The 18907-nt window shown below is 42.7% G+C and overlaps 1 pseudogene; it reads right to left on the bottom strand.

Annotated features, from left to right (window-relative positions):
* Positions 1 to 13821: 13821 nt before the first annotated feature.
* Positions 13822 to 18907, bottom strand: part of LOC102835360 — a 30189-nt pseudogene continuing 25103 nt past the window's right edge.

Below are 18907 nucleotides of genomic sequence, written 5' to 3'. Positions count from 1 at the left end.
TGTGTGTATGGTGGGTAAGGGAGCTTGGGAAGGACAGGCAGGTTTAGAAGTATATCGGTGGTAGGAGGTAACTATGTCTGGTTTCTATGGTACAGATGCGTACATTACCTAGTGCTGCCGTATCAGAAAAACCACGAATGGGTGGCTTTAACAAACAGAAATTTTTCTCACAGCCTAGGAGACTAAAAGTGTGAATTCAGAGTGCCAGCTTAAGGGGAAGACTTCTTCTGTCACCTCAGGTGGAAGGTCCTTGCCTCTTCTGAGTTCCTGGTCCATCTTCATGTGACTTGCCATGTGTCTTCCATTTTCTCTCCTCTACTTGTTTGTTTAATCTCAAAAGAGATTGACTTGAGATATACTCTACACTAATGCTGCCTCATTAACTGAACAAAGACTACTCATACCCAAATGGGATTATAATCACAAGTATGTTGTTGTTGTTGTTAAGTGCCTTCAAGTTGGCTCCAATCCATAGTGACCCTGTATAAGGTTTCCAAGGAGCTGGTGAGCTTGAACTGCCGACTTTGCAGTTCAAACCAATTTTGCAGTTCAAACGACTTTGCAGTCCAGCACATTAACCACACCAGGACTCCAATCACAAGTATAGAAGTTAGGATTTACAATATATATTATGGGGACACAATTCAATGTATAACAGATGCTTAGCACAGAAAGAATGTGCTACATTCCTTTGTTGAAATTTTTTTTTCTTTTCAAGCTTTTAAGAAAATCATCCTACACTTATTCACTTAAACCAAAACAATTTACTCTTCCTAGAGTGATGTGAACTGACATTCCAGAGACCTTGGGGTGTGGGGAGAGTCCACCCCAGAATACCATCTAGCACACAGAGGTGGTTTGACAAGAACTTAAGACTACGGCAGCAGCTACTGTATGATGTAACTGTGTAGAAATAACAATGATTCCTGACAACCCCTAATGAATTCAACCCAGCCTCACTCCAAGGTTAGTTTTCTAGGTCAGCAAGACTCACTTCTCAAATCATTGATTACCTCAAAGGTCACACATGTGGACATGTTGTGTTTTAACATGCAACGTTTCCAAAACTTTTAAAATTTGGGAGCAGGGTTTTGAACTGGTTCAATCAGTCATGGTGGCCAACACAGTGACATTGGAACAGACCTGAATTAGTAAAGTGCAGTTGTACCAAAACAATGACCAATAACTGGAATGGGAAAACATTATGTGTCAAAGCCCTGGAATGGGAAACTTGGAAGAAACACAGTGAGCTCTTTCAGGAGCCTGATACAGGGAATTGGATTATTGCTGTGACTCTGGAGTCCTGGTGTGATGCTGCAGGATAAGCAATGGACCACAAGGTCAGTCTGAACCACAAGGCTAATGGTTCAAAACTCATCAGCCGCTCCTGGGAAACCCTATATAGGGTCACTATGAGTCGGACCCAACTAGATGGCACTTAATAACAACAACAATGGCAAACAACATATTCTAAGTAGTGTGGTCAACAATGGCGAATTCTTCCATAAGAAGGATGAACACAGGGTTAGTTGTGCTTACTTACTAATCTGTAGTGTTTGTTAGGTACTCTGCCCCTATCAAGGAGTCCTCGTGGTTCTGTAGGATAAGCACTGGACAGCTAAACATGTGGCTAGCAGTGCAAACCCACCAGACACTCTTTGGGAGAAAGATGAGGTTTTCTGTTCCCTTAAAGATGTATACCCTTGGAAACCCTACACAGGGTCACTATGGGTTGGGATCAACTCAATGGCAATGTGTTTTTTGGTTTGGTTGCCCCTCTCAGGGATTGTGGACACCTGGTTTGATGCTGTGGGATAAGCAATGGACTGCAAACCACAAGATCAGCAGCTCAAACCCACCAGTTGCTCCTTGAAAACCCTATACAGGATCGCTATGAGTTGGAACGGACTCTACAGAACATAACACCAACATCAGGGATTGTGGGGTCCTGTAGGATAAGCACTGGATTGCTAAACACAAGGTCAGTGGTTCAAACCCACCAGCCTCTCCTGGAAAATCCTATACAGGGTCACTATGAATTGGAATTTAACAACAACATTGTTGTTGTTGTTGTTAAGTGCCGTCGAGTCGGTTCCGACCCATAGCGACCCTGTACAGGGTTTCGGAGGGTGTAAATCCTTATGGGAGTAGAAAGCCTCATCTTTCTCCCGCGGAGCGGCTGGTAGTTTCGAACCACTGACCTTAAGGTTCGCAGCCCGATTCGTAACCACTACGCTACCAGAGCACAACATTAGGGATTATAAATTTAAAAAGTGGCTTTGATTCCGTAGGAAGGTGCTGTTGGGGTTGGGAGAGAGTCATATGCCAGACATATCTAGAAGAATATTTGATGTGGTGAAAACAAAAAGTGAAATTGTTCACTACAGATTAGTACGAAAACACAAGTAAACTCACGTTTACCTTACTTATTGGGGAATGCGACAGTGGTGGTTGGCCACCATCTTTGAACTGGAAACCTGTTTCTGAGTCTGCAGGTCAAGAGATTGGGTTGTTATGCAATGCCTTTGTTTTCTAGAAGGAGATTAAGTTTCTAGCAGGGGTCTATCCATAATTTTTTCTGTTCTGGTTATCATTCCAGAACACATGCATTTTACAGATTTGGGTCCATTCTGGTTTTGCTTTGTTGACCATGGCTGAATTGGCTCGACTCCCTGCTTAAGAAGAGTTCATATGTATTTACCTCTAGTTTGCTTTACCCAATACTGCCTACCTAACTCTTTTGGGTATTTGTGTTGGTGCTAGTTTATAATTGTGTTGGCTAAATAAAAATTCAGATGTTCTGTTAGCTGTTTCAGGTGTTAATTTAACCCTATACTGAGCCCTTCATTATCTAGTCTGGGTCTGAGAACCTGCTTCATAATATTCCAGACAAAAAAGAAAAAAATAGATGTTTCAAAATATCTAAGTGCAAAGATCAAACGCTGTAGCCCTCAAATTTCTCACTATCACTGAATGAGCAGATTCCCCATCATTATAAAGCACCTGTTGGCCAATACACTACATTCATCTAAGGCTTGCAGTGTGGTAGTTACAGCGAGTATTCAGCAGCCAGACTGCTGGTTTGGATCCAGATCAAGGCTTGACAGCCAAGTTATAGCGTGGCCCAACAGCTGTCTATGCGTCTCCTTCCAACGTTTCAGTCTCTGATTACTGTCTCTATTTTTAAAGATGCAAAAATTTAGGAGCCTATGTGGCGCTGTGGGTTAATGCGCCAGACGGCAAAGCCCTTTGAACTGCAAGGTCGGCGGTTCAAGCTCACCAGCTGCTCCTTGGAAACCCTATACAGGGTTGCTATGGGTCGGAATCAACTCGACGGCACCTAATAGCAACAACATATTGTTAAATGGAGTCCTGATACGGAGCTGTGGGTTAATGCGCCAAGCTGCAAAGCCTTTGAACTGTAAGGTTGGCCGTTCAAGCTCACCAGCTGCTCCTTGGAAACCCTATACAGGCTCGCTAGGAGTCGGAACCAACTTGATGGCACTTAAGCCCTGATGTGGCGCTGTGGGTTAATACGCCAGATGGCAAAACCATTTGAACTGCAAGGTCGGCGGTTTAAGCTCACCAGCTGCTCCTCGGAAATCCTATACAGGGTCGCTATGGGTCGGAATTGACTCGACAGCACTTAACAACAACAATATTGTTAAATACGGAGTTCTGGTGTGGCGCTACAGGATCAGCACTGTACTGCTAACCACAAAGTTGGTGGTTCAAATCCACCAGCCGCTTCTTGGAAACCCTATAGAGGGTCTCTATGAGTCAGAACTGTTTTGACGGCACTTAACAACAACAACAATGTTCCTAAATGGGAACGGAACATACCCTCATATTTCCCTTTAAGGAGCCCGTCCAGATCCATTCTCAGTAAAATTGCGCCTCCTCTAATCAGTCCACTCACCTAACTTCACAAAGCTGACAGTCCCTCCAATGAGCTCTAGGACCCATCAATGCCAACAGGGAGCAGAAATAAGCTAGTGGGTTAGTTAACTCCTACACTCGTGTACAAATGCTACTTCCTCCAGTAAGCCTAGATAATCGCAGCTTCTATGAAAGTCTGTCATTAGAATCCACTCTAAGAAAGATTCATAGACAAAACCCCAATGACTGTTCCCTGACGTGTGCCCAGAGATCAGACCTTGTAGAACCGGTGTCAGCTCAGCCCACCACCCGCTCGACTCGCGCTGAGAGCCTACAGAAGAAAAGGCGGTCTGGCAAAGTCTTGGAGAAGAAAGGAATTTCCCTGTCTTTGATCGGGACCCATTTGCAAGTCCTCCGGAGCTCAATCACGGACATGACAACCCCTAGAGCGAAGGTTCTCAGGGGCGCTGGGCAGGGAGGGACCGCCCCCGCGAGGGCTGCCCCAGAGGATCCCAGACCCAATCTCGCCCTTTTGCTCTCCCGCCCCGGCGCCTTCCTTTTCCTCCTCCCGGCGCCCCAGCTTGCGCGTCGCGGCTGCTGGCCCTCTGAGAGGGTGGCCAGGCGGGAGGTGGGTGGAACCCAAGGGGTGGGTGCTGCACGAGTGGGGAGCGGGCAAGCAGGGAACTCGAAGCCTACCGTCTTCTGCTTCTTGACCCCCGACATGCTGGCCGGCTAGCTGAGACGGTGCCTGCGGCGCTGAGAGCAGAGACGGAAGGACGCACGGATGGCGCTGACTGAGCTGCTGCGGGACTCGGGGGAAGGAGGTATAAAAAGGCTCCGCAGACACGTCGCACTTCCCTTGACCAGCCCCTCCTTCTACTCCTCCTCCAGCCCCGCTCCTCTCCGCCCCGTGGGCTCAGCCAGCAGCGCCCAGCCCCCGGACCGGCCGCCGCCTTGGGCGGGGTCCCGAGCCCGGCCCCCATCTGCCCGCCTCGTGGGAGCGCGCTCCGCCAGCCGGGGTCTGAGCTAGAGCTTCTGGCTAGAGCTCAGAGTCAAGTTCGTCTTCTCCCTTTCTATCCTTGATGAGTCCCACAGCGGCACGCTCCCCCCACTTCTCCCGCCCTCGCACCTCCTCTAGGAAGGCCTCCTGCCTCTGGGACCAAGAGGTTAGGTGTGAGGCTTTGGTTAAAGGCAAGGATGCTTGAAACTGCCAGGCTTGTTGGTATGCTTCTCAGAGGGTACTAGCACCCCACCCACCCACCAACCATGCCAGCAGCAGGTCCCACTTTACAAATGAGGCAATTGAGGCACTGAGACTTGCAGGTGTCCCCAAACTCTATGTTGTTGTTAAGTGCTGTCGAGTGGATTCCGACTCACAGCGACTCTGTATAGGGTTTCTGTGGAGCAGTTGGTGGATTTGAACTGCTGAACTGTGGTTCGCAGTCCAGTGCTGATTCTAAAGCCCCACGCCAGGAGTCCGTATCCCCAGCACGGGAATTTAAACCCAGGCGATCCGCCTGCACAACCCAAACTTGCTGCGACAACGTTATCACATACGATAATAATAAAATGCCTTTTTTGTGCCCTATGTGCCCTTTGAAACTCGCAAATTATCTTTGTTATAGATGAACCGGCTGAGGCACTGCCCTTCACAAATAGGTTAACGCGGCCTATCCCAGGAAATGACCAGTGGTAGCTCAGCCACTTACTTAAGCCTTCAAAAAGTATCTCTACAATAACTCTGTGTGTTCAGCGACCAGAGATGGGCCCTGAGAGGGAGGAGAAAGAATAGGTACAATTTGATAGATTTATAACCCAACATTTCCAAGGCATTCGCAATAGGCAGCAGACAGCAGTCAGGGATAGGCAGAGATAAAGGGAGAAGCCATGTTTGGTGACAAGTGCCTTTAGGGCAGTTACTGGGTCTGACGCTCCTTTGTTCCTTAATTCTTTGTAGGACACAAATTGATCAATATGACAGGTCCCCTCAAAGGAACCACACTTCTCATTCCAAACCTGACAACCCTACTTTGAAAGGGCTAGTTATTTTAAGGGTTTGGTATGTTACTTTCATACTTAATTATACTTCTGGAAGGGAGGTAAGAGAAAGGCTCTTCTTTCATACCTAACAGTATTTCTGGAAGACAGATTATCAGATAGGTACCTGAAGATCTGACTATTCATTGACTGCCCTTCTCCATGGGAAGGTAAGAAAAGAAAAATAAATCAGAAGTCAAAAACTTAAAAAGCAGTTAGCATGTTTGTACAGTTTTGGTACGTCAGGATATTTCTTTTCGTACTCATTTTCAATATATGAGTTGCCACCACTCCCTTCAAATGTCAGCAAGTAGAGGGTTGAGTTTCTGTTCTGCACACAAACGAGAACATTTTGAATTCATGTGAAGGTGAAATAGCCACATCCCATTAGAAATTTTCTTTTGTATCTGTTCCAACCACACTTTGGACCCTGCCAGATTCTGCCCTGAGAGAGAAGGTACATTAATGTGGATGAAGAAATAGCAATTTGCATAATTGTTGTGTTGTGCTTTTGTTTGTTTTTGTTTAAATTGCCTCTAAAAAGCTGTGTTCTTGAAACAGGAGGAAGTTAAGGACACTAATCCCTAAGGAAAAGAAAAATATGATTGTTTACACCTGGGAGAGGTTTTGAGCTCACTTGTCCAATTTTCTTATTCTTGTTTTACACATGAGCAATGTAAAGCTAGGAGCCTGGGTTACACAGTGATCACATATTTACTTGGTCACTAAACAAAAAGTGGGCTTTTGGAACCACAAGCACTCCATGGGAGAAAGATGTGGCTGTCTGATTCCTTCAAGATTTACAGCCTTGGAAACCCTATGGGGGCAGGTCTGTTCTGTTCCATAGAGTCACTATGAGCTGGAATCCATTGGATAGCAGAGGGTTTAACGTGGTGGTTGAACAGTGGAAGCACCTCCCTGGATGGTCATTCCAAAGGGAATGCTGCTACATTGCCCCCTAGTGACTCTGGTGCATTAATGCTTAACGAGATCTATACAAAAACAGTTTGGGTCAAGAAGCACTGAGTGAAGATCTTCTATGATCCAAACACGCTTCCCAAACACTTGTTATTAAGTACCATGGAACTGGTTCTGACTCATAGCGACCCTGTATAAGGTTTCCAAGGAGCAGTTGGTGGATTTGAACTGCCTACCTTGTGGTTCACAGTCCAGTGTGGATCCTACAGTGCCACACCAGGAGTCCAGGTGTAGGTACTATCAATATGAACAAGATATGATCTTGGCTTTCAAGACATTCACAATCTAGTGAAGGAGACAGACTATCTCTTTCCCCTCCTCCAGGATCATTTTAATATAATACATAATTGGGACAGGTAAAAACAATGATAGATACATACCTTAGTCATTTTATTTTGACTTATATACACAGACAGTTTGTTGTTGTTGTTGTTTGTTTGTTTACAAATGTTTTGATTTAGAGCTAAGGGCTTCTATTTTGATATGGGTCGGCCGATGGGAATTCTAGAAACCACTCTCATAATGGTGGCTGTGTGCCGTGGAGTTGGTTCCGACCCATAGCGACCCTGTACAGGGTTTCCGAGGCTGTAAATCTTTACGGGAGCAGAACGCCTCATCTTTCTCCTGCGGAACAGCTGGTAGTTTCGAACTGCTGGTTTGCAGCCTGATTGGTAACCATTACGCTACTAGTTTGGGATGTGTCAAAATAGAGTTTGAAATGATGGGAATTTAAGAAACAATCTGAATGGGATTACATCAAGGTTTTACACTCTCCATCTTTGTCTGTTACCTTGCCTATAAGTAATTCAACAGTATAATTATTTTAGTAACTTATCTTTCCAAAGCATGGTATTTTTGTAGGAAACACAGTTCTTTTTTCACCCCACTCATAATGCTGCCCTCTTAAGTCAGATCTAATTAAACGACTTAGTTACACTAACAGGTACAACTGTAATAAATAGGTTTTAGAACAAACACACTGGGTCTCAGGAAGTATACAGTAGAGGGAGCTATGAAAGTCTTGATCATTTCAGAACTTCTTGCTGACTATGAACATTCAATTTGCTTTGACCATCAAACACTTTTCTAGAAGATATGGCAAGGATGAATTAAACTGTTAAGTCAGTTAAGAAAGAGGCTATGGTGGGAACACAGAGAAGGGACACCCAGCTCAACTTTGGGAGGAAAGCAATGTCAGATTTTCTTAGGGAATTTGACACTGAACTGATAAGAAAGGTAGGAGTTTGCTAGTCTCTGCTCCCCAAACTAAAGTGTGTGTGTGCATATACATTAGCAAACTAGAGAATTACATTAAATAGCCTGGTATGTTTAGAAAATTGTAAGTACAGAATCCGTATTGTGGATTGTAGAACATCATAAAAGAGTGGAGAAGGTTGTAATAAGCAATAGGCTGCATACAATCAAGTAGCAACATGACGTTGCACACTGTCTTGTGGCTTCCAGCCCTTGGGAGTGCTTTAGTCATGTGGTTGGTCTTCCATTTGTTTACTAGTCACTGGGGACACTTACAGTGTCCAAGGATGAGAAGTCAGTGCCCCGAGGTGTCCACAGTCTGCTAATGAATGTGAATGCAAAGAATTACAAGAGAATGTATTAAGTGCTGGAATAAAGGGATATTCAAAGTAATAGGGAAAGCAGAAAAGAGGCCAAAAATTGTTGGACTATCTATAAGAAGACTTCCATGGATGGCAATATTTAATCTGAGTTTTTAAGGATAAAAAACAGTTAAATAGGAGAGTGATCTGCTGTCTGATTGATGGTTAAAGCTGCTTAGGCTGATGTCATCAGCTCCAAGAACCACCCGCTTACTTCCCTGACATTTTCTGTGCCTCCTTCCGAACTAACAGCCCAACGACACTGGTTATATCACCAAAGGGCTGCTCAGAGGCTTAGGTATGGCCAGAAGAAAAGCCCATACTCCCAGGTTATACTCTTCAGATAACTTGACCATTTCTTGGGTGGAAATCAGTGCAAAGTTCCTGTCGACTCTTTGTATTAACTTGAGTTTGATTAGTATACGCACACATTATACAAAATGGAAACAATTAGTGTATTCAGTAAAATTCACCCCAAAATGCAGCAAACTTCAGTGAAGCAAGTTACATTAGATTCCTTTGTGTGCTGTCAAGTCATTCTCAACTCGTAGTCACCCTATATGACAGTGCAGAACTGTCCCACTGGATGGCAAACTACAAGACTGACTGTTCAAACCCACCAGCTGCTCCTCGGAAACCCTATACAGGGTTGCTATGAGTCAGAACTGACTCCAAGGCACTTAACAACAACAATAACACCACTCTTTATGGGAACAGATCCAGATCGCCAGGTCCTTTATTTTGAGGAGCACGTGGTATGTTTGAACTGCAAATTGGTTAGTAACTGAACACTTAACCATCACACCACTCAGGCCCCTTTACATTTGATGAATGTTAGGCAAAGCAGTTAGTTCAATTGACTGAAGTTTTCAATTTTAAATAGATTCTTTAAAAGATATTTAGCAAGTTGGAGGATAATTTAATCCATGATACCTAGAGTTTTAAAATTTTTCAGAGGAATATCCAACTAAATTTAGCTGAATTTTATTTAAGATTTATACATATTTTTTAAAAAAAATGTCAAAAAAAAAAAAAAAAGATCAAGGAGGAAAGAAGTGGACATTGTAATATTTGACCTAAAACTTAGTAAAGATGATCATAAAACACGACATAGCCAGAGAAATTCGAATTCTGATTCTCTAAATAGAACGTTTTCTTCAAGGAAACTTAGTGATGCTGTGGTTAAGCAAGCTACTGTTAATCGAAAGGCTGATGGTTGGAACGCACCAATCACTTCTTGGGAGAAAGATGTATCAGTGTGCTTCTGTAAAAGAATTGTTGTTGTTAAGAGCCATAGAGTCGGTTCCTACCCATAGGGACCCTGAATAGCGTTTCCAAGGAGGAGCTGGTGAGCTTGAACCACTGACCTTGCAATTCAAATGGCTTTGCAGTCTGGCGCATTAACCTGCAACGCCAATTACAGCCTAGGAAACTCTTTGGGGAAGTTCTACTTTATCCTACAGGGTCGTTGTGAGTTGGAATTGACTGGGTGGCAATGGGTTTGGTGGCTTTGGGTCTTTAATTATGGAAAGATTTAACTATTTCAATTAAAAATTGTTTTTGGTGTTAAGTGTCATCTAGTCAGTTCCGACTCATCGCCACCCTGTATAGGGTTTCCAAGGAGTTGGCGGTAAATTTGACCGCCAACACTGTGATTCAAACTGACCTTGCGGTCCAGTGCTTATCTTAGAGTGTCACACCTTAGATGGAGTATAAATTCTCTATTTTCTGCATAATTAAGAAATGTGATGCTAGAATAAGTATTATAATTATTGGAGAGTATAATAGTTCTTATTAATATATGATAAATGGAGAAAAAAATTGAAGTTGTCAAAACTTCATTTTGTTTGGATTCACAATCAACACCCATGAAAGCAGCAGTCAAGAAATCAAATGACATATTACATTAGACAAATTTGTTGCAAAAGACATCTTTAAAGTGTTCAAAAGCAAAAAGATCAGTGTGAGGACTAAGGTGTGCTTGATCCAAGCCATAGTATTTTCAATGGCCTCATTTGCATGTGGAAGCTGGACAATGAATAAGGAAGATTTTAGAAGAATCAATGTATTTGAATTATGGTGTTGGAGAAGAATATTAAAACCCCATAGTGTTTCCAAACAGTAGCTGCTGAGCTTGAACCACTAACCTTGCGATTCAAAGCAACTTTGCAGCCTAGTGAATTAACCCACAGCGCCACACTAGGAGGACTCCTTAGAATGCTCCTTAAAAACCAGAATGTCAGGATTTCAACTCTCACGCTTTGGACATGTTGTCAGGAGGGACCAATCTCTGAAGAAGGACATCATGCTTAGTAAAGTGGAGGGTTAATGAAAACTAGGAAGTCCCCCAAGGAGATGGATTGGTACAGTGGAAACAGCATTGGGCTCCAAGGTAGCTACGATTGTGAGGATGGCGCAGGACTGGGAAGCATTTCGTTCTTTTGTGCAATAGCGTTGCTATGAGTTGGAACTGACTTGATGGCATCTGCCAACAACAATTAATATGTGACTAATTTGAAAAGTCATGGTGTTGCACTGTAGGACAAACACTGGACTACTAATTGCAAGGTTGACAGTTCAAGCCCACCAGCTGCTCCTCGGAAACCCTAAATAGGGTTGCTATGAGTCAGAACCGATGGTACTTAACAATAACAGTTTGAAAAGAATTACAATACAGTATTTTGTGCATAATTTGATTTATTAGTGGATCCTAAACTTCTGATGTGGTGCTGTAGGATCAGCACTGGATTGTGAACCACAAGGCTGGTAGTTCAAACCAACCAATTGCTCCTCCGAAACCCTATATAGGTTCACTATACAGGTTCAACTCAATGGCACTTAACAACAACAACGTACCCTTTGGTAGGAGTTCATAAATTCGTTCAGTCACATGTAAAGAAAACCAGTGAAAAGCCATTCTAATTCAGACTTCTCTCTGTGTGTGTCTCTCTTAAATAAAAATACAGAATTGCTCAACGGTCTCTCCTGAAAGTATTGTGAGAGTTTATATGAACCATGTTAAAAGAGAGAAACGGAGGAACAGGAATTGACAAATTCCTGAGTGTAGAGAAACATTCACAGTGTGAAGCGTATCCAAGAACAGATAAAAAGAAGTAATGTGGAGATTATTGCTTAGTGCTGTTGAGTCGGTTCCAACTCTTAGCGATCCTGAACAGGGCTTCGAAAGAGTGGCTGGTGGGTTTGAACTGCTGAACGTGTGGTTAGCCATGTAGCGTTTATCCTACAACTCCATACCAGGACTCCCTAATGTGGAGATGTTGTTGTTGTTGTTATGTGCCATGGAGTCAGTTCCGACTCATAGAGACCCTGTACAGGGTTTCCGAGGCTGCAGATCTTTACGGGAGCAGAAAGCCTCATCTTTCTCCCGCGGAACAACTGGTAATTTCGAACTGCTGACCCTGAGGTTAGCAGCCTGATTTGTAACCACTACGCTACCAGATGTTGTTGTTGTTGTTAAGTGCCGTCGAGTCGGTTCCGACCCATAGCGACCCTGTACAGGGTTTCCGGGGGTGTAAATCTTTACGGGAGTAGAAAGCCTCATCTTTCTCCCGCGGAGCAGCTGGTAGTTTCGAACCGCTGACCTTAAGGTTCGCAGCCCGATTCGTAGCCACTACGCTACCAGATATTAATCATAAAATCTCAAATCCGTTCTGGGATAAGATAACTGTGATATCCATGGAGCCATTTAAATTCTATCTTCTACAAAAAACTTAACTTCAGGCAATTTCAAATGAATGGGGGCCACAGAAATCACCTAGTAGTAACCTGGTGTCAGTTGGTCTCAAAAGGAGACTTGATTTCAACCAGTCATGTGGAAGCTGTTGTTGTTGTTCAGTGCCGTCGAGTCGGTTCCGACCCATAGCGACCCTGTACAGGGTTTCCGAGGGTGTAAATCTTTACGGGAGTAGAAAGCCTCATCTTTCTCCCGCGGAGCAGCTGGTAGTTTCGAACCGCTGACCTTAAGGTTTGCAGCCCGATTCGTAACCACTACACTACCAGAGCTCCTCATGTGGAAGCTAGTCAATGCTTATTTTTCACATGTGGAAGCTAGTCAATGCTTATTTTTCACTGTTCCCACCTCTTCCCCTTAAAACTAACCCGTGTTGAGCCCCCTCTTTTTTTTTTAAACAAAACGTTCTTCTTATATGCATATAGAATAATTACTAGAATAAACCCTATGTACTTCCATTTATTTGTGCTTTGATATTTTTATATAGGGTCATAAAGGGTCACTATGAGTCAGAATTGACTTTAATAATACTATACACTATCCAAAAAAGTAATAGTTCTACATACGAGTATCTGAACGTTTTTCAAATATATATAGATACTACAATGAAGAATAAAAAGCATATTTATTTACAATGTTACCAAATTCATATATTGATCCTCATATACAGCAATATTTAAAAATTTTCAATCATCAAATGTTAACAATACAGCACCAATTATAGGGATATTCTTAGTCTCCAAAAGATTGAGAACTATTGTCTTTAGGCAGGTGGGTGTTGTGGGTCTTATGGGTGTCATTGGAAAAAGTCCCCTGGGCTCTGTTGGGCTCCCCATACTCACTGTCCTCGTCCCCAGATGTAGTTCCAGAGGACAGCGTGTTTTTATGAACAATTCACACTGATTGCCAGTTTGTGCTACAGAATCAGAGGAGTTGTTTGTATCTGTCACATTTACATAGGCAGTTTCTTATGACACCAGATCCCTAGCCACATCCAAATAAACAAGGTATTGTTCAACAAAGCTGAATTAGCACCTCTCATGGATCTGGTGTGGTGCTATATGATAAGCACTGGACTGCAAACCACAAGGTCATGGGTTCAAACTGACCAGCTGCTCCTTGGAAATCTTATACAGGAGCCGGAACCGAATCCATAGGACTTAACATCAACAACAACATCTTAAGCCATTCCACTTCCTCCCCCTGACATCCACCCCACACTAGCCATACAGTTAAGAAAGAAGATTGGAATGCTTTTGTTAACTCCAAGTCCTAATCCATAGTTCCCCAATCCACCCACCCTTTCAACCCTTAGGATTTCACTGAGATTTCTTTCAATGGATAGTTTTTTGGGGAAAGCTAAAACAAAATACTTTCAAGGTCTTAGTGTTCAACCCATGAGGCTCCATGCTCTGGAGATTTCCCCAGGCTTCTGTCTTCCAGCCTGCAGCTGATGTAAACGTACTTCCTGTTCCACGTTGTAAAAGCAAGGAAGGGCAGGACCCAGTATAGAACACAGGGCTGGCAGCATCTCAGGACCTGGTAGGAGTCCTGGCAGCATCATTCAAGTTGGCCACCCCCAAGCATGCTGGGAAGGAATGTGGACTTCGGGGCAGATTCTGGGGGCTGGGGACGTGGTCATCAGTCATCAGGTTCTTATCTGGTTGTAAACTTGGTAACTACTTCTTCACTTCAGCTTTGGTCATGTTGTAGTCTGCCAAGTCAAAATGCTTTTGCCCTTTCTGGAGTCTCCTTATGAAGAAATTGGAGCCTCCAAGCTTTTGTTTTGGGAGCCCCAGTGACGCAGTACATTACAATTTGGGCTGCTTATTGCAAGGTCAGCCCTTCGGGTCCACTAGTCGCTCTGTGTTAGAAAAGCTGAGGTTTTCTGCTCTCACAAAGATTTTTTGTTGTGTTGTGACGTTGTTTCTGTCTCATAGCGACCCTGTAGAGGGTTTCCTGGGAGCGGCTGGTGGGTTTATACCGCTGACCTTGCAGTCCAGCAACACACCAGCCGAGGAAACCCTATACAAGGTTGCTATGAGTCTGAACCACCTTGACAGCACATAGCCAACCAGCCAGCCAGGCTTTAGTTTTAGGCTTGAATATTAAAGCCTTTAGATTTTCCTCCTGGGTCCTAAGGGAGAATCCTTTCCTTCTCCTGAGTGTCCTACTTCTCCTTGCCAGTGTCCTCCAGAGAGGTTTTCTCTTTCTGTTTCTGGGACTTGGCAGGACTGGGACTGTGAAGTGTAGGGAAACGGGAAGTACACCAGAGAAAGGGAGAGGAAACACAGTTAACCTGAGCTGCAGCCTTGCCTCCGGTCACTAGAGAACTGGAGTCTTTTTTTTCAACATGTATGAATTGTTTAATGGAAAACTGATTTGCTCTGTAAACCTTCACCAAATTCACAATAAACGTTAAAAAAATAAATAAGAATAGTCTTGGAAACCCTATGGGACTGTTCTGCTCTGTCTTATTGGTCATTATAAGTAGAAGAAATCAATTCGATGGCAATGGATTTGGTTTGGTCTTGGCCTTGCCCTAGTCTAGAGACAACTTTCATGCTTGGGGACATAGCCATCATCTAAGCAACCCTAAGACTTCTATCCCTCTACCTTATCCCTGAATCCAGAGAACAATTATCTTTGAAAAAAATTTTAAAATTAATTGCCCCAATTTTTATATATACTGCTAAAATAAACACCTTGAACGCCCTCTATATTTAAAATCCTAGCTTTTCTTCATGAAATAAGTTTATATATTTTTCTTCACTTATAATTTAGAAAGACGATTCTCTGAATAGGGGGAAGTTCTTTTCAAATCCCAAAGATTTTCAAACTTTGTTGTATATTATGATTACCTGGGAACTACACACCTAGTTAAATTAACATCTCTGGGTATGAGTTGCAGGAATCAATAGTTTTAAAAGTTTCTCAGGTGATTACAATGTGCAGACAAGCTTGAGAATGCTTTAAATCATTGGTTTCAAACTTTAGGTGTATCAGGATCATGCAAAAACTTGTTAAAATATAGATTGCTGCCCCAACCCCATATCCAGAGTTTCTCATTCAGTAAGTCTAGGGTAGAAGCACTGACTGCAGAAGGTTGGTAGTGTAAACCCGAACCCACCAGCAGTTCCACAGGAGAAAGATCTGGCAGTCTGCTTCCATACACCCATAGGGTCACCAGGAGTGGAAATCAACTTGAAGGCAAGAGGTGAAATCTAGGGTGAGACCCAGAATTTGCCATTCTCACAAGTTTTAGGGTGGTGGTACTGCTGCTGGTGGTGGTCTTGGGATTGTACTTTGCAGTTAGGACCCCTGGGGAGAAGGCAGCCCGCTTTCATAAAGCTTTGCAACCTTGGAAACCCTGTGGCACAGTATATACACACACTTATATGCATATATATATTATGTGCATGATCCATTTGTTGTTAAGTGCTGTGGAGTCTGCTCCGACTCATAGAGAACCTGTGTAGAGTTTCTGAGGCTGTAAATCTTTCTTCTGAGGAGTAGTAGGTGGCCTCAAACTGCTGACCTTGTGGTTCATGGTCCAGTGCTTATCCTGTAAAGTCACCATGTTCCCTACATACATACGAGGGTAAGTAAAAAATTATCTGCACTCTGGCTGTAGAGTTTATTTTAATCAATTTTTGAAAAAGACAAAGACATTTTTAACACAATCTCCTTGCTTTTCAATATACTTTGTCCATCTGTCAACAAGCTTTCATATTACCTTATTAAAAAATATTTTAGGCTGAGCTGTGAGCCACAAATGTACCGCTGTCTTCACTTCTTCATTGAAGGTGAATCTTCATCCTTGAAGAGCTGCTTTCAGGAGATCACAAAGGTGAAAGTCAGATGGAGCAATATCAGGACAATAGGGAGAATGCTTTAACACCTCAAAATGATGTTTATGCAGAGTGTCAAGAACGTGGGTAGAGGTGTGTAGATGTGCATTGTCATGCAAGGTCACAATGCCCTTGGATAGCAGTCCTTTGCATTTAATTTGAAGTTTAGGTTTCAGCTGTTCAGTGAGCATCTCACTGTAATGAACACTATTGATTGTTGACCCTTCTTCCTGACAGTGTTCCAATACTGGTCCATAAGAATCCTAGAAAACTGTAAGCATCAATTTTCCAGCTGATGGTTGACTATTTAACTTTTTCTTGGTGGGCGATTAAGGATGTTTACATTCCATACTTTCTGCTGTTTACTGTCAGGCTACATCTGATGAAGCCATGTCTCATCAACAGTAATGACTTTTTTTTAAAGGAACTTTTGCCTTCCTTTGAGTATCTGTCAAAATTTTGTTTGCAGATGTCCAAACACTTCTTTTTATGCTCTTCCATGAATTTTTTTGGTACCCGTTGCACACAAACTTTCCAAAACTGAAGTGTTTTATGGATTATTTCATAGGCAAAGCCATGACAGATTTGGAAATGATTTGCCACATAATCCACTGTCACTCATCTATTTGACAGAATCAATTCACATGCACGCTCAATGTTGTCATTAGCCATGGACATAGGTAGGCATTTTAATATAACCAGAGTGCAGATCATTTTTGACTCACCCTCAACTTGAAATACTGAAGGATTCTATGGACAAAATATTGAATGATGCATAAAGCATCAAAAGAAGAGGGAAGGAATACACAGAGTCACTGTACCAAAAAGAAATAGTTGATGTTCAACCATTTCAAGAGGTAGCATATGATCAAGAGCCATGATACTGAAGGAAGAAGTCCAAGGTGCATTGAAGGCATTGGCAAAGTACAAAGCACTGGAATTAATGGAATATAAATTGAATTCTTTCAACAATCTGATGAAACACTGGAGGCACTCTCTCATCTATGCCAAGAAATTTGGAATACAACTACCTGGCCACCTGACTGGAAGAGATCTGTATTTGTGCATATTCCAAAGAGAGGTAACCCAACGAAAAGTGTGGAAATCATCAAGCAATATCATTAATATTTCATTCAAATAAAATTTTGCTAAAGATAATTCATAAACAAGTACAACCATATATCGACAGAGAACTTCCAGAGGTTCAAGCCAGATTCAGAAGACTACATGTAACAAGGCATATCATTGCTGACATGTGATGGATCTTAGTTGAAAGAAGATATTACCAAAAAGATGTTTACCTGTGCTTTATTGACTACACAAAGACTTTTGATTGTGTGGATCATGACAAGCTATGGACAGCATTGCAGAAAATGAGTATGCTGGAAAATGTAATTGTGCTCATGAGGAATCTGTATATAGACTAAGAGGCAGTTTTTAAAATAGAACAAGGAAATAGTGAATGGTTTAAAATTAGGAAAGGTGTGCACCAGGACTGTATTTTTTCACCATACTTATTCAATCTGTATGCTGAGCAAATAATTGGAGACGCTGGATTACATGAAGAAAAACGTAGCATCAGGATTGGAGGAAAACTCATTAACAACCTTTGATAAGCAGATTATAAAACTTTGCTTGCTAAAAGCAAAGAGGACTTAAAATATTTACTGATGAAGATCAAAGACCACAGCCTTCCATCCGGGTTGCACCTCAATGTAATAAAAACAAAAATCTTCACCCCTAGAATATAAACAACATCCAGATAAATGGAGAAAAGATTGAAGTTGTCAGAGTTCATGTTGCTCAAATCAACCATCAACACTCATGGAAGCAGCAGTCAAGAAATCATGTATTGGGAGAGTGAAGTGGATATGAAGTGCATGGATATGCATAAGAACGCCCATACTTGCAGATTGTACCCATTTGACCTGGCTTCAATGGCTGGATGATCAGAACTCAACTAGAGGAAAAAAGAAGAGGGGGAAAAAGTGTAATCAGCTACAATTTGATAAACTTGACCTATACTTATGGATGTAGTAGCTTAAAAGAGGGAATGAAACTTTATAGCAAGGATCATTCCTACAATGTCTGTACCCAGGGTTGACAGGGATGGGAACTGAGACATTGGCTCCCCAAAATGAGCAGGGGATAAGGGACGGGGGGAGTGCAACAAAGGCATGAAGTGACTGGCTTACAAGTTTTTAAGAGGGAGCCTAGTTTCAGAGGGTGCAGGGGGAAGGTAGAATCTCCACTGACTGAGTGGTTTCCAACTTGTCTAGACAGGACTGGTGAAAGGAGATGGGGATAAGACTCTTGTGGTTCAATAGTGAATAATTGCTATCAGGACTGATTGTGAATGTTGCAAATGTAAAGGTAGATGTTTTATAATAAAAGGAAGGAAGTGGTTGATCTTGCAGTCCAGGAGTGGAGGACCCTGGGACCATCAGGGGAGAAGAGTGCAAGACCCTATCCATAGAAGCAGTGACATCAGAGATGGAGGCAGAGACGATGACGTGGAGAGATGGAGCGGTTGGGGACTCTAGACTCAAAAGGGAGAAGGGCTGTGTGCTGGTGACTGGGGGGCTGGCATGCAGGGTATACCCTTGGTTGTTTGAATGGTTATACATTCCTGAGTGCTTCGGTGTACCTCCAAAATACTCAAAAAATCAGAGGGATTGGAAGCAAATGCTGTTGAATGATGATGCATGGAGGGGATTATAATCACTGCAATGAAATGAAATACGATAGGATGAATGTAAAGCTGCTCTCCCATGAAAACTATCACTCAATTCACA

The sequence above is a fragment of the Chrysochloris asiatica genome, unplaced genomic scaffold (assembly GCF_000296735.1).
Source record: "Chrysochloris asiatica unplaced genomic scaffold, ChrAsi1.0 scaffold00003, whole genome shotgun sequence".
In the NCBI taxonomy this organism is placed as follows: Eukaryota; Metazoa; Chordata; class Mammalia; order Afrosoricida; family Chrysochloridae; genus Chrysochloris; species Chrysochloris asiatica.
Note: the sequence above shows the minus strand (reverse complement) of the source record. Positions and strands in the feature narration are given on the sequence as shown.